Source organism: Amia ocellicauda, chromosome 14, assembly GCF_036373705.1.
Source record: "Amia ocellicauda isolate fAmiCal2 chromosome 14, fAmiCal2.hap1, whole genome shotgun sequence".
NCBI classification, from domain to species: Eukaryota; Metazoa; Chordata; class Actinopteri; order Amiiformes; family Amiidae; genus Amia; species Amia ocellicauda.
The window spans coordinates 27,453,282-27,470,166 of record NC_089863.1 but is presented as its reverse complement, the minus strand read 5'-3'; the positions used below and the strand labels follow the sequence as shown (position 1 = coordinate 27,470,166).

At 47.6% G+C, this 16,885-nt stretch overlaps 1 long non-coding RNA gene across 1 annotated transcript; it reads right to left on the bottom strand.

Moving 5' to 3' along the window:
* Window positions 1-14,249: 14,249 nt before the first annotated feature.
* LOC136767584 (uncharacterized) lies at window positions 14,250-16,294 on the bottom strand. The gene is made up of 3 exons (XR_010821838.1): window positions 15,120-16,294; window positions 14,798-15,025; window positions 14,250-14,494 (listed from the first exon to the last, which is right to left on the bottom strand). It is a non-coding gene; the product is annotated as an uncharacterized LOC136767584 (long non-coding RNA).
* Window positions 16,295-16,885: the final 591 nt, after the last annotated feature.

Genomic DNA, 16,885 nt, shown 5'->3' with positions numbered 1-16,885 from the left:
ACTGGCTGCACCTGAAATACAGCAACCCAGAGACCCTCCAGCACAGCGCCCTGATGTAGCAGGAACGCACCCCCCACACAGACACCCTCGGCCAGCTGGCCCTGAGGCTCTGTGCCCAGAGCCACACCGACAGCACAGAGCTGCTAAGCAGCCGAAGGCAGGAGACAGCCCCCCCAGCTCCAGCACATCACTGCAGCGCTGCACTGCAGTTACATCGAGCACTGGGCTGAAGCAGAGATGCACTCTGACCAGGTACAGACTGAGTGACCACAGCATGTCCCGGACGGGACAGGCAGACCTAGACCCCCAGAGACAGACGCCTGTGCAGACTGGGGAGGTAGAGACGGAGGCGCACTTCACCCTGACCTGCTCCAAACACACACAGGTCAGAGACGCTTTCTTCCCCAGATTCACAGCAGAGTCCCCGACTTCCCCCAGCTCAGCACAGAGTGGCTCAGAGTGGTGCTGGGGGAGCACAGAGACTGCGCTGTGATCACAGCAGAGTACAGCACAGCCTGCCATACGGCCAGAGAACTGCAACCATGTCTCCAAACCACTAACACAGCACATTAACAATGTAAAATATATGTAAATAACGATATTATATTTTATATTTGTAAAGTTCTTAATGTTATTGTATATAATTTCAATGTACCCAATTGCTTTGGCAATACTTGTGTGTAAACATCTCATGCCAATAAAGCTTGTTTCAAATTCAAATTCAGAGAGATCAAGCAGCTGCTCAGTGTGTTGTGCTCCAGACTGCTGACCTCAGGCCCAGCGCCCGGGCAGGACACCACCACGGTACATAGAACAGCACACCCACCACGGGTGGAACCCAGGGATTTATTTTCAAAAGCACAAGTACTCCCTGTAGCAATTAAGGTTATACAGTTTTTTCCCCAATTGCATTCACACTGTTCTCTGAATAATACTCCAATACCCCTAAACTGTTAACACAATGCCCATTATAAAAAGTCACATCTGCAAAACACACACATGGGGAAAAATGAAATTCTGGCCTAAAAACTATATATACAGCCCTCAAAATCAAGTAATTGGGTCAGAATCACACATAATTAAATCATATCTGTTGCTCACACTGAGCATTAAGAAAACACTGTGTTTAGAAATGGAAGATTCATGTAGGAAAACAAAAATAATCCAACACAGCCAGTAAAGAAGAACTTTATTTTATATAAAGCCACCGACAAATTATAAATGTATTTATATATAACACATACATTTAGTATCATCAAGCAAGAACAAGTTACAGTATTGTACAGTACACATGAATGGAGAGAAAACACTGAAACCTCAGGCATTGTCCTGCCTGTCATGTTGATTTGGTCACATGTTTTCATCCACATCACAACTGATATGTTCCCTGGCCAAGCAGCAGGGGAAAACACCTAGCATGGCGGATCCATCCTTGGCATGTCTCTGCAGAGATATCGCTGCAGGCCACTGCCAAGCTGAGAAAAAATCCTTAGTTGGGTTGAGGAAGGTGGAATATGGTGGAAGGAAAATCATTTGGATCTGGAGGTGGTTGGTGAACCATTAGCGCTGCACGGTGGAAGCTCACATTGTCCCATAGGACAGCATAAGTGGTGTGGCCTGGGGCCCTATGTTGTCTTTCTGGGGGTAGTAAAAAAAGGTCATACACTGCATCAAGGAATACCAGAAGGAGTGCAGTGTTGTAAGGGCCAAGCGTGACATGGCGATGGACAACCCCCTGCAGACTGATAGCAGCTCACATGGTTGTATTTTCACCCCTTTGGCCAGGGACCTCCACCCTTGCTCGGTGGCCAATGATGTTCCTTCCCTGGTGCCGCCTCTTGGTCAGATTGAATCCTGCCTCGTCGACATAGATTAACTCAATGTGGTCATCACTGGCATCAAGCTCAAGTATTCTCTGACCATGGAGGAACAGTGATTAGAACACTGGAGTTTCTCTCAAATGGTACACAATATATTTGCTTCATGCTCATCCTGTGCTTTCTCAGCAAATGATCAATAGTTGATATTGAAACACTGTGTATGTTCTGAAACATCCCATTGTCCTCTATTATATGTGTTTGGATTTCTCTGAGTCTAATTGCATTATCAGCCTCTTGTTCTTGGGTGATGAGATGGTTTCTCCCACCAGCAGGTGGTCTTCTCTCAACCCTGTATGCAAACAATACAATGTCATGTGCAGACATGCTGTACTCTTGTTGATATATGAAATCCAAATATTGTGCATGGTAAATTTATACCCACTCACCGGTTCGTAGTCCTGAATGTCCTGATGATTCCAGCCACAGTAAAGCGACTCAAATTGGGTTGCACTCGCTGCCCAGCGTCCCGCATACTCATCCCATGGTTGATTACACTATCAACCAGTGTGGCTCTTTTTTTAAAATATTCTGTCACCTTCCTCGTCCTCTGTGTCTTCCCCTACCTCTTCCCCTTTCTGCTCTTTGTTGCTCCATTTTTCCTGTACAATCACGAGTCCTTGTGTGTTCTTGTTGGCAATCACAGAGGTCAGACATTTCTTGTAGTTGGCCACCAGGTTTGCACACATCTCAGGAGGGATTTTGTCCCACTCCTCTTTGCAGATCCTCTCCAAGTCATTAAGGTTTCGAGGCTGATGTTTGGCAACTCGAACCTCCAGCTCCCTCCACAGATTTTCTATGGGATTAAGGTCTGGAGACTGGCTAGGCCACTCCAGGACCTTAATGTGCTTCTTCTTGAGACACTCCTTTGTTGCCTTGGCTGTGTGTTTTGGGTCATTGTCATTACCCATTTTCAGAAGGAGGGAAGGAGGTTCTCACCCAAGATTTGACGGTACATGGACCTGTCCATCGTCCCTTTGATGCGGTGCAGTTGTCCTGTCCCCTTAGCAGAAAAACACCCCCAAAGCATAATGTTTCCACATCCATGTTTGACGGTGGGGATGGTGTTTTTGGGGTCATAGGCAGCATTCCTCCTCCAACAAACACAGCGAGTTGAGTTGATGCCAAAGAGCTCGATTTTGGTCTCATCTGACCACAACACTTTCACCCAGTTCTCCTCTGAATCATTCAGATGTTCACTGGAAAACTTCAGACGGGCCTGTACATGTGCTTTCTTGAGCAGGGGGACCTTGCGGGCGCTGCAGGATTTCAGTCCTTCATGGTGTAGTGTGTTACCAATTGTTTTCTAGGTGACTAAGGTCCCAGCTGCCTTGAGATCATTAACAAGATCCTCCCATGTAGTTTTGGGAAAATTCCTCACCGTTCTCATGATCATTGAAACTCCACGAGGTGAGATCTTGCATGCAGCCCCAGACCGAGGGAGACTGACAGTTATTTTGTGTTTCTTCCATTTGCGAATAATCGCACCAACTGTTGTCACCTTCTCACCAAGCTGCTTGGCGATGGTCTTGTAGCCCATTCCAGCCTTGTGTAGGTCTACAATCTTGTCCCTGATATCGTTGGACAGCTCTTTGGTCTTGGCCATGGTGGAGAGTTTGGAATCTGATTGATTGATTGCTTCTGTGGACAGGTGTCTTTTATACAGGTAACGAGCTGAGATTAGGAGCACTCCCTTTAAGAGAATGCTCCTAATCTCAGCTCATTACCTGTATAAAAGACACCCTGGAGCCAGAAATCTTGCTGATTGATAGGGGATCTAATACTTATTTCCCTCATTAACATGCAAATCAATTTATAACTTTTTTGAAATGCGTTTTTCTGGATTTTTTTGTTTTTATTCTGTCTCTCACTGTTAAAATACACCTACCATTAAAATTATAGACTGATCATTTCTTTGTCAGTGGGCAAACGTACAAAATCAGCAGGGGATCAAATACTTTTTTCCCTCACTGTACTTGAAAGAATGAGGAGAACTGAGTGGACAATTTGGTTCATTGGGTTTGGACAGGTGAAGTGTGTTTTGGTGCACTTTGAGTTTTGTCTGGTGACTCATGTATTCACACAAAAGGCACAGGTGTTTTCTCAATGACAATGGTGCTAACACATTGAGAGTTGTGTGTAGTGCTTTGCAACATGAGTGAACTGGACTCACAAATTGAGCTGAAACAATTAGAATATGTATTTAGTTCTGCAGAAATGGTTCATGGTTCTAGGATGTTAGCTTGAACATCTGATCACTCTGTGTATGCTTTCGGTCACAGTGTATACATGACTGGGTAAAACTGTAATACTATGAATGTGTATGCTGTTGATTTTGATTAGTCACTCATCACTCAATGACATCACTCAATGACCCACTTAACATTCCTGCTCACCATGTGCACTTCTTCCATCACTCACCTCTCCCATTGGTTCTCACTCCCTACCTTAGTCTCTTTTGTCCCTCTGCCTCTGTATATATGTCCCTCAGTTTCCTTCACTTATTGCAAAGTTTTGCCTTAGTCAACTTAGAGCATTATTATCGCTGGCCTGTGTTGTGACCTCTTTATTCTGTTCCTGTGACTACTGTTCTGGATTCCCATGTTTTGTCTGTTTGCCTCCTCGATTGACCTCTGAACCATTATATCTTTCTGACGTCTGGATTTGCCTCTTTTGGATTGTTTGCCCTGGCTCACCGCTGTGATTGAGTCTGCGCTTGGGTCCCCCTTGCCCTGCTCTGGTAAGCGTGACACCACTGCTTTTGCAGAAAAAAGTAAAGACCCCGAGTTAGTTAGAAATGTAAATAGATTAGACATAGTGATTCTGTTGGAGACCTATTGCTCTCCAGATGTGCTGACAGACTGCCCCTCAGGGTGCAGGGAGGTCATAGTGCTGTGGTCATTGAGAGACAGGAGAGGTGGACACAGAGGAGCGGCACTGTGGTCACTGAGAGACATGAGATGTCCACCCAATCTTTGATCAGTCCTCCTGGGGGAGGGACACACAGCCCCCCTGGCTGGCCAATACGTCTCTGGCTGCCACAGCCTGAGGGACAACGTGACTCTGCACATGAGCACAGTCGGGAGGAGCAAGTGTAAATACTAGTTTCTGATGTATGTTCGTGTTATTTCTGTGGATGATAAAAACAAAAAGTAAATTGTAAATGTACAACCTCAATTCTGAAAAAGTTGGGACAGTATGGAAAATGCAAAAAAATGAAAAGAGTCATTTGAAAATTCAATTCACCCTGTACTATATTGAAAACATGTTATTAGCACATTATTCGATTTATTTATTTATTTATTTATTTATTACTTTGTGAATTTAATTTATTTTTGAAAATATACACTCATTTCAAATCTGATGACTGCAACACACTCCAAAAAAGTTGGGACAGTCGACTGTTTACCACTGTGTAACATCACCTTTTCTTTTAATAACACTTATTAAGCGTTTGGGCACTGAAGACACCAGTTGGTTAAGTTTAGCAAACTGAATTTTCCCCCATTCATTCATTATGCATTTCTTCAGCTGCACAACTATATGGGGCCTTCATTGCTTTATTTTGTGCTTCATAATGCACCACACATTCTCAGACAGGTCAGGACTGCAGGCAGGCCATGCTCACACCCGCACTCTCTGCTTACACAACCATGCGCTTGTAATCCGGGCAGAATGTGGTTTGGTGTTGTCCTGCTGGAAAATGCAGGGACGTCCCTGGAAAAGATGAAGTCTGGATGGCAGCATATGTTTCTCCAAAATGTGTACATATCTTTCTGCATTAATGGTGCCCTTATAGATGTGCAAGTTACCCATGCCATGGGCACTGACACACGCCCATACCATGACAGACGCTGGCTTTTGGACCTGACGCTGATAACAGCTTGGATGGTCCTTTTCCTCTTTGGCCCGGAGAACATGACAGCTGTTTTGTCCAAAAACTATTTGAAATGTTGACTCGTCGGACGATTCCACTGTGCTAATGTGCTACTGTTCATCTCAGATAAGACCGTGTTCATGAATGGCTTCTGCTTTGCATAGTAAAGCCTTAAATTGCATCTGTGGATGTAGCGGCGAGTGTTGACTGACAAAGGTTTCCCGAGCTCATGTCAGGATATCCATTACAGACTCATGATGGTTTTTAAGACAGTGACGTCTGACGGATGGGAGATCACGCGCATTCAGAAGTGGTTTTCGGCCTTGCCCTTTACGCACCGAGATTTGACCGGATTCCTTGAATCTTTAAATTATATTGTGCACTGTAGAAGGTGAAATGTCCAAAATCCTACCGATTTGTCTTTGGGGAATGTTGTTCTCAAAGTGTTGGATTATTCGCTGATGCATCTGTTGGCAGATTGGCGAGCCTCGACCCATCCTTGCTCTTGAAGGACTAGGCCTTTTCTGGAGGCTCCTTATATACTATGATTACACGATTGCCTCACCTGTTTCACATCACCTTCTTATTTCAACTTGTCACATCGCTATTAGTCCTAAATTGCCCCTGTCCCAACTTTTTTGGAACGTGCTGCATGCATCAATTTCACCTTCAAAAAATGATGCAGTTGATGTGCATGACAAACAGGCGGGCATCTTCCCCCAGAGCCAGCTGCTCCCTCCAGGGGGTGTCGGGGAGGGGCTGCAGCTGCTGATGGTGCAGCTCCCTCACACTGAACTGATAGAGCTCCTGACGCTGAGCTGTGGAGACAGACACACTACACAGACTGTGAGGCAACAGAAGGCGGCCTGATGAGCTAGGGGGTACTGAGAGACACAGACAAACAAGGGGAAAGACGGGGTCAGGGTCCTTGAGCCAGCAGCGCTGTGTGAGGGCCTGGGAAAGCCACTCCACAGTGCCTATGGGAAGGGCATTCTGCACTGCCCACAGAAGTCTGGTTACGACTCTCAGTGACCACACACCCAGCCTGGCAGCCAGGCTGTCGGCTCCAACCCACTGGCCCCTGTTAACATCCAACAAATCCCTCAGCCGGATCACGTCAGCCTTAAGCAGGACCGACCTGAGGCTGCTGGAGAGCAGGAGTGGACAGCTAAAACTGGGGTTCCACAGCAGTGGCTCCTCAGACAGACTGCTGCCCCCCACCTCCCTACCCAGGGAGAAGCGGTGCCACACCTTTAAAACAGTACGATAAAACACAGTGAAGGAAGGATATGGGGAGGTGTCTTAAGTAAAAACATGTGTCTGTCATAACCCAGCCCCCACCCCGCTGCAGAATGTGTGCAAGAAGTGTCCAGGGCGAGGGACACTGGGGATCTGGAGGGTACAGCAGCCTCTGAGCTGCCTGCAGCCGAAAGGCACTCAGCCTGCTAAACAGATCTACCAACCCCTGCCCCCCTTCCTGGAGCGGCAGGTACAGCACTGCTTTGTGCACCCAGTGCATCCCGTCCCAGAAGAAATCCAGGAGCAGGGTCTGTATCTGGGACACCAGGGCCGTTGGGGGGTCCAGACAGGCAAAAGTGTGCCAGAGCACCAAGTTGTTGATAATAATTGCTCTCCCCGTGAAGGAGAGCTGGGGCAGCAGCCAGTGCCACGCCCTCAACCTGCCCTGCACCCTCTCCAGCAGGCCAGCCCAGTTCTCCTGTCTCCCCCAAAGTCACACCCAGCACCCGAGGGCCTGAGCGAGACCACTGCAGCCCCGCAGGGAGGGCAGGGGGGGCAGAACCCTCCCACAGCCCAACCAGATGAGCGCTGCTCTTGCCCCAGTATTCCCTGGCTGAGGAGGTCCTGCTGAACTCCTCCAGACACTCCCCCAGGACCTGGACGTCTCGCTGGCCGGACACACAGACAGTCAGGTCATCAGCATAGGCCGACACCCTGACCGCCTGCTCTGGGTGACAAGGGATGGACAGCCCGGCCAGCAACTGCCTCAGCCTGTGCAGCAGGGGCTCAATAAAAAGGGAGTATAGCATCCCTGACAGGGGACGGCCCTGTCTGATGCCTCAATGGATGGGGATAGTCTCACTCAGGCCACCATTGATCTTCAGCACACTAAACACACGACAGTACAGCAGCTGAATGAATTCTACGCACCGCGGGCCGACACCAATTGCTCTCAGCACCTGAAACAGGTAGTGGTGATTGACCTTGTCAAAAGCCTTTTCTTGATCTATGGAGATCAGACCGCACTCAAAACCAAAGAGCTTAGAAGTAGTATATCACCAATCAAAAAGACATTGTCAAAGATGGACCTGCCAGGGACGCAGTAGGACTGGTCTAAATGCACTGCAGCCGGCATGATGTCTCTGCTTAGCCAGAGCCTTGGACAGGATCTTATAGTCCTGACACAGCAGCACCGCCAGCCTCCAGTTCACAATGGAGGACAGATCCCCCTTCTTGGGCAGCAGGGTCAGAATGGCTCTGCGACAGCTAATGGGCAGCAGGTCCTCCTGCAGCAATGAGAGCAGGTCTGGGCCCAGCTCAGCCCAAAACTCCAGCCCCGGTGCCCAGCTCTTATTGAGCTCTTGCATTGCACAGATCAGCTCTGCCAGGGTTAGTGGGGCCTCCAGCCCCTGGACCCCATCCTGTGGGACCTTAGGCAGACCCTGCAGAAAAAACTGCTGCTGCTCCAGGCTGCCCGGCTCTGCAGAGTACAGCTCTCTATAGAACTGGGCGGCATGACTGCGCATCTCCTGCCCGTCCTGCAGCACGCGGCCCTCAGCCTTCCTCAGGCAGAGCATCACTCTGTTCTGCTGCCGCCTGCGTTCCAGCCCAAAGAAGAACTTGGTGGGCGCATCCATCTGTGTCAGGCTCTGGAACCGCGAGCGCACCATCGCCCATTGAGCCCGCGTCCCCAGCAGCTCTGACAATGCCTGCTGCTTAGCTTTGAGGTCCTCTGAATCCCCCGAATCCAGTCCAGGGCTCGGTGGAGCACCTGAATCTCTTATTCTAGCTCCTTCATAGATTCATTCAAGCTGTCAGTCCTATGCTCAGTGTACTGCTGGCAGAAGAACCTGGTCTGAACCTTGACAATGTCCCACCACTGCCTCAGGGAGGCAAACCTAGGCCACTCTTGCCTCCACCTCTGCCAAAAGAAAATAAAAGAGTCATAAAAATTCCTGTCCTGCAGCAAACTATTATTGAAAAGCCAGTAGGCACTGCGCAGCCGGACAGGAGGCAGGGTGACACTCATAGTGATGAGACAGTGGTCAGACAGACCGGTGGGGGTGATACGGCAGCCACCGATCAAATTGACATGATGTCTGAAGGTATATAATCTATCCAGCCAAATAATGCTAGAACCCGGCCTCACCCAGGTGTACTGTTTCACCTTTGGGTTGGCATTCCTCCAGACATCGACCAGATTGTGCAACTGTATATTGCAATCCAACTGTTTTGCGGACTGTGGACTAGGCTCCAAATTATTCCTATCTAATCTATAATCCACAGTACAGTTTCAATCACCCCCCAAAACCAGGATCTCCTCTGCCCCACAGTCTGCTAGTGCTTTGCTGAGCACCGAAACACTGTCTCTCACAGCATTGGGAGCATAGATATTTAATAAACACAAAAGTCTTTCCCCCGCTCTCAGCCTTTACCATCAACAATCGTCCACCAACCAACTCTGTTTAGAATCCATTTTAAAAGTGTGTTAAAATAAAATCCCCACTCCCACTAGACCCATGACTAAACACACTTTCTCCTTTCCACTCCCGCTGCCACTCACACTCATTCACACTGTCTGCGTGCATCTCTTGTACAAATAAAACATTGAATTTCTGTCTCTGTGCGCACTGCAGCAGCGCCGTGCGCTTCACCACTGCCCTCCCACCGTTAATATTGATGCTCCCACACATGAGTTTAGTCATTGATAAAAGAGAGAAAAGAGGTGACAAACAGATTAGAAAAAAACAATGTGAGACAACAGGAGAAAGACAAAAAAAACATACTATTAATCATCATCATTAGATTGCAAAGCATTCCTGACAACACTCTTCCACTTCTTTAACCTGTAGCACTCCGGCTCACTAAACTCTGTGAGTGCCACACCCTGCAGGATCAATTGTGCAGATGCCAGGAACTGTTTTGCATCAGGGAAAAAGTTTTCTAAAACTACATTCCTCTTCCCTTTGGTTTCCCTTAAAAAATCCTTGATGCTTTTAGCACTGTATCCCACAGTGTCGGTGGAGATGGGCTGGCTCTGGGAGTCAGCGATGTCCCCCTCAGCAGCGCTGTCCGAGTCTGCGCTCTCCACAGCCGCAGCACTGTACTCAGACTCCCGGCGCCGCAGCCGGTCGGCCTCCTTGGGCTGAGATGGCAGGTTCCCCCAGACAGACTCCTCTGACTGCGAGTCCCGCCGCCCCACAGCACCCACACCGTCTCTGGGCTCCTCCTCACCAGCCGCCCTCACAACATTCGCCTATTTAGACACTGTATCGACGGCCTCAGAAGACGGGGCAGACCGCTTCTGTTGTCTTTTCCTGGGCACTTTAAACCCGTCATCACTGGCAAGGTGTTCAGTCTCTGTGGCGGCCGTATCAGCGGCAACAGCAGCTCCCTCCTCGGCTAACTGAGCCCGGGGCTGCTCTGCAGTTTCACTGCTAGCAGCTTCCCCACTAGGCTCCCCTGCTCCCCTGAGGCGACACCGGACGGCCCTGCCTGCTCCTCACCTTCCTCTCGCCCCCCGCCGGAGCCTCTCCCTGAGGGCAAGAGTGCCTGATGTGCCCCTGCGCCCCGCACCTGAAACACCTCATGGTATCAGTTGACACAAACACCACATACACTACACCCTCGATCTTAAACTTCAGAGACAGGCTTAGCTCATCGGCGCCGTCCGCCAACACCATGAAAGCCTGTCTCTAGGAGAGGACGTGTTTCAGCTCCGGGGCGCTGCAGCCCAGCGGCACCCTCCTAATGGCGCAGGTACGCTGGCCATACCGCCAGCAGATCATTGCTCAGGAAGGGGGGCACATTGGAAATAACCACCTTTACAGCCTGGGAGGCCAGAGGGAACGCGGGCAGGAAGGTCCCCTTCACCATGACCCCCTCCTCCACCACATCATTCACCAGCGCCTCAGACCTCAAGAATAACACAATGCCCTTATTCATTCGAGCCACAGAGATGATGTTCTGGAAGCCTACCTTCCTGCCGATCTCCATCGCACAGTCCTCCACTGACACCTGCTCCTGGGATACGAGCTTAAACCCGTGCTTTCGGGTCAGTATTTCATAACTAAACAAAACCAAACTATTACTGTGGTAATATCTGACAGAGCTGATGGTGTAACTGTCTTTATCTTCAGTGTAGGAGTCAGTATGGTCAAGCTGCATGGTCAGCACAGCCCGGGGTCTCACTGTACAGACAGAAAGACAGACAGAAAGACACACACACACACACAGGCCCACAGACCGGAATCAAACCTGGGGCCCAGGACCTGAGAGGCAGCAGTGCCGACCACTGCACCACCACACACCCATGAAAATACGGCTCTTTAAATAACATTGCATTGTGACGCTCACTGTCACTAGTGTCTGTGTCCTTTACACGCCTGTCAGGAACAACACACAGGCAGACATCATCAGACCTGCAGGGTACAGGGAACGCTTCTGCACTTCATTCACTCACACGTGATCTAGAGCCGGGCTGCACCGCTGTACTGAGTATAATAGGGTGCGTCTCCCAGCTTACCACCAGTACTGTCCAGAGCGACTCAGAGACACAGAGCTGATGGTGTAGCTGCTCCTCAGGGCTCCAGCGCTGCTGTCAGTCTGATACACTGGAGAGCCTGAACATTCTGAACATTAGTGCCTAGCATTCTGTTTGCCGTTTTTATTGCTTACCCACATTGTTTGGATTGAGAAAGTGAGGAGTCCATATAGACTCCTAGGTCTTTCTCATGCGTTACTTCATCTAGTCCTATTCCTCCCACAGTGTAATTATAGTGGACATTTTTGTTACCTGCATGTATTACCTTGCACTTGTCCACATTGAATTTCATCTGCCAGGTGTCGGCCCACAACTGAATATTATCTAAGTCCCATTGAATAGCCTGTACTGTCGAGATTGTATCTGCCAAGCCACCTATCATCTGCAAATTTGATAAGTTTTCTCACTATCCCAGAGTCCAGATCATTAATATAGATTAGAAACAGCTAAGGCCCTAGTACTGATCCCTGTGGAACTCCACTAACAACCTCACTCCAGTTAGAAGCAACTCCTCTAATCGACACCCTCTGTTTCCTATACATCAACCAGTTCATAATCCATCTACTTTCGTTACCCTGAATGCCTACAGCTTCCAATTTGAGGATCAGTCTTTGGTGTGGAACCTTATCAAAAGCTTTCTGGAAATCTAAGTATATCATATCATATGCTTTCACGTGAGCTACAGCTGCAATTGCATGTTCAAAGAACGCTAATACATTAGTAAGACATGATCTGCCTCGTTTAAACCCATGTTGACTATCTCCAAGAATATGGTTTTCATTAAGATGCTCCTCTATTTTCTGTCTAATCACTTTTTCCAACATTATACAGGTGATGCAGGTGAGACTGATTGGTCTGTAATTTCCTGGCTCAGTTTTGTCCCCTTTCTTGTGGATTGGTATGACATTTGCTGTCTTCCAGTCAGTTGGCAGAGAGAGAGAGCGAGAGCAAGAGCGAGAGCAAGAGCGAGAGCGAGAGCGAGAGCGAGAGCGAGAGCGAGAGCGAGAGCGAGAGCGAGAGCGCAAGTGCTAGGGCAAACAAGGAACATGGCTTGGTGATGCAGGTAGAGCTGACAACACTTCACCCAGAGTGAGGGCAGTGAGGGGTTTATAAAGGAGAGCAGAAACTAGGAAGACAAGAGCAGGACCAATGAGAACAAAGGACAGGAACAGAAGTGCACAAGGGTGTAAAGGAATGTTCATTGACAGAGAGAAAAAAAGAAAGCAGTGAAGGGAGCAGGAAAAGGCAAGGGAACATTGGTAGCCTCTAGTGGGAAAAGATGGTCAGGACTAAGGGAACTGTGACACTTAGGATCTGACTGGACTGATTGTTAACCTGTGGCATGTTATCTGTTTTCTTTTGTAAATACCTCTGTGAAATACTCATTTAGAACATTTGCCACATCTTGTTAGTTTTCCAAGATGCTTCAATTTTTGCCTTTATCCGTTTCACTTCCTCCTTTATTGACCGTTTGCTGTTGTAATATTGAAAAAAGCTCTTTGCATTAGTTTTGTTTCTTTCTATTTCCCTCTTTGCTTTCCTCATCCCTTTCTTAACATCTATAGCAGCTCAACATATTATTTGTATTCTGTCTTGGTACAAATTTCTCCTGAGTAAGTAGTATATTATTAAAATATAACCATCCATTTTCAACTGAATCTGTATCCAGTGTGCTCCAGTCTACCTCTTCTAAGTGCTGCCTCATACCTTCAAGGTTTGTTTTTCTAAAATTGTAGACCATTGTTTTAGACTTGGTCCTTGTTTTATGGAAGTATTGTGATTGTGATACCATATTGTGATCACAGTTTGCCATTGGTTCTCTAACTAGTGTCCCTCTGACCCTATCTTGGTCATTTGAAAATATCCATTCAATACATGCTCTCTCGCTGGTTGTTTCACTGACAAATAGAGTTAGAAAGCAGTCATTTACCATCTCAACCATTCCTGTTTCTGCTTCTGTAGTCCCAACTGGGCTTTCCCAGTCTATGTTTGGGAAATTGAAATCCCCCATTATAACAGCCATATCCTTGCTACATGCAGTCCTGACTAAACTGTACAATGCAACATCTTGCTGAATATCCGAGTTGGGTGGTCTGTAACACTCCTACCACTAATCCTCCAGATCTTTTATTCAAAAGTTTAACCCACAAAGATTCGTTACTAGGAACTAATTTAAGTTCTTCTGCCTCAATGTCATTTCTGACATATAATGCTACCCCACCCCCTTTGCTGTTTTGTTTTCCTCTGTGTGGATTAAGTTCCTGGGCCTTGCTGTGGATTCCCTCTGTCTGCTATTTCACACAACACATTGTGCAGTGGACACAGAGAGCCTGGGAGACAGGACCAGATTCAGGGATTGCACAGACTCATAACCGAGGCTGCAGCCAAGTCCAAACCCGAGGACTGGATCTGGGTGAGGAGAAGGAGCTTGTTGGCAACAGGGCTGGGTTCTGGGCTGGACATGTGTTCCTATGTAATGGGCTGTTGTGTGCCTCGTAGTGGGGATTGTGGGAGTCTATGACTGTGTGTGTGTTTGAGGGGTGTGATTTCATAACACACACTGATTCAGTGCTGTGAACTCACTTGCTGGGTTTGTGTATCAAGCCTGCCTTCATTCCCTGGTTCAGAGGAGAGACGCTATAGAGAGACTGTGAGACGTGATGCTGCTTCACACTCACACTCACTCACACTCACAGACAGAGTCAAGACATGATGGTGCTTCACACGGCTTTATTTCACTGGTTCAGATGACCTGCACATCATTACAACACAACTCATTAAAACACAACACACACACTCATGTCATTAAAACAACACACACACACACACACACACACACACACACAGAGCCCCTCCAGGACAGTGTGGCTCAGGCCTTCACACACACAGAGACCCTCCAGGGATGGTGTGGGGCGCCCCCTGCTGGCTGTGCAGCTGCTCCCTGTCTCTCAGTCCCACCTGTTAAATGACAGCTGAGGTTGAGCACAGGTATGTGAGGACACAATTTTCTCGAGCTCGGCAAACATCATCCTTTTATTTGTTATTTATTGAAAAACAGTTTTTTGTTTTTTTTATACTACCCCATTTCATTTAGTTTTAAGTTTATTTTGGGGGTTGATTTCTGCCATTAGTGATTATATTTAATCCATTGCAATGCCAGCACCCCGAAGCAAAAAAGACTCTCATGCAGAGAGTGCACCCTCGCCCTCTGTTACTACCGACTCCCTGTCAGCAAGTGGATCGAGCGGCGGTTCGGCTGACCTGCACAACGTGAGCGGTGCGGCTATTAGAGCGGCCATAAAATCCATGGAAGAAGGACTTCATTTAAAAATAGATGCACTATCCTCTTCTCTGCGAGAGGAGATTGTCACCATTTGTGAGGAGTTGCATTCATCCGTCTCTGCTTTGCAAACTTCCACCGATGCTCAAGACAAACGTCTTGGGGCCCTGGAGACTGCTGCAACTGAGTGGTCATCTTCTGTACTCTCGCTGGAGACCAAAGTAAGTGCGCTGTAAAAGGAAGTGACCAGCCTTCGTGCCAAATGCATTGATTTGGAGGGAAGATCACGGCGAAATAACATACGCCTGGTTGGGATTGGAAGGTCCTCGCTCCAGTGAATTCATTGCGAAAGCTCTGGTGGAAATCCTTGGCCTGGAGGAGACACCGCTGCTGGACAGAGCACACCATTCCCTGCTACCCAAACCCCGAGAGGGAGAGAGGCCCCGTGGCTTTATTATATGGGTGCATCGGTTTGATGTGAAGGAGAAGATCTGTCTTGCCAGACAGAACCATTTCGGGGGGTGAGGGTGTTTGTTTTCCCTGATTTTGCACCTGAGATTGCAAGGAAGCGATATGCTTATGGGGCGGTTAAGCACATTTTAATCAATCTCCCTGATGTAAGGTATGGCTTGCTTTTTCCCTCTCGTTTCAAGATTTCGTTTGGGGGAACCCAGCACATCTTTGAAAACCCTGAGGACGCGATGACGTTTGTCAAGCGGAGTGTCCTGCCTGCGGCAGGTTCCCTCCCTGCGTGAGCGCTCTGTCTGGCGGGGAACTGCAGGGCTGTAATAGCCTTCTGTGTTTCACCTTACTGTGGCTTGACTTGCTTACATAGTTATGGTTGGGCAAGAACTATGACATTAAATTGTAGTGCTTTACTACTACTCATTTGCTGTTTATTACTCCTCTTTTATAACTGACTAAGACTTTAGATAATAATGAAAATAAATACAAAAAACATGTTTAGGGGTTCCACTGTTACAAGTTGAGGTGAGTTGTACTTTTATTGTTTTCAATGCAAGCTTTTGACATGCCTACATGGTAGTACAGTAGATATTTTCACAATGCAGCCCAGGCCCCTTAGCGAGGCTCAAGATCTCTACACTACTCCCCCCTGTCGCTACAGTGTGCCCTCGCACTGCTCTTCCATCTCCTCACTGAGAATGGCCTGACGAGGGCTCGTTTTGCCCACTTCTAACACCCTCACACTGCTCTTCCACCTCTCCACCAAGAGTGGCCTGACACAGGTTCAGTATCCCACTCTGACACCAATGTAACAACCTGGGGGGTTCTTGCCACGATGGGGACTTGATCCCTGTTCTCCCGCACCACAATGCAGCGATCTTACCGCATCCCTAAAAGGCCCACCTCCCTTAGCGAGGCTCAAGATCGCTACAATATATTTTTCTTGGTTACTGCTGTTTGTTTTGCAGTTTTTCAAACACTTTATGCACTTTGCTTTTAAGGCAAATGCTGGGTTCTTGTTAGTACCAATATTGTCTATATTTAGGGCATCTCTCTGTTTAATAATGATCTTGGGGGTTGGAGGGAGAGAATGGTATATATGCATGTGTGTATATATATACTTTTATTGTTGTTTTCTCACTTCTGACCATCCCCGGCACATATTGCATTACTTTCTTACACATTTGCCCATGTTTGTCTGTGTTATTTACATTACTATTATTATTATTATTATTATTATTATTATTATTATTATTAATGTGGTAGCTATTTAGTTTTGTTGTCTTTTATACTCTAATCTTTTCTCATTCCCTCTATTGATTCTGATATGAAGTCTTCTCTAGAAAACCCTGTTTCCCCTGATGAGATGAGATAACTAGGGCAATCAAATCCTTGCAGACCGGCAAATCCCCTGGACCTGATGGCTTCCCTGCAGAATTCTACAAAAAGTTTAGCAAACTGTTATCACCTATCCTAACTTCTATGTTTTTGGACGCTTTTAATTCCTCAACCCTACCCCCTACTCTTCGTCAAGCCTCAATATCCTTATTGCTCAAGAAAAATAAACCCTCCATCAACTGCAGGTCAAATCATCCCATATCACT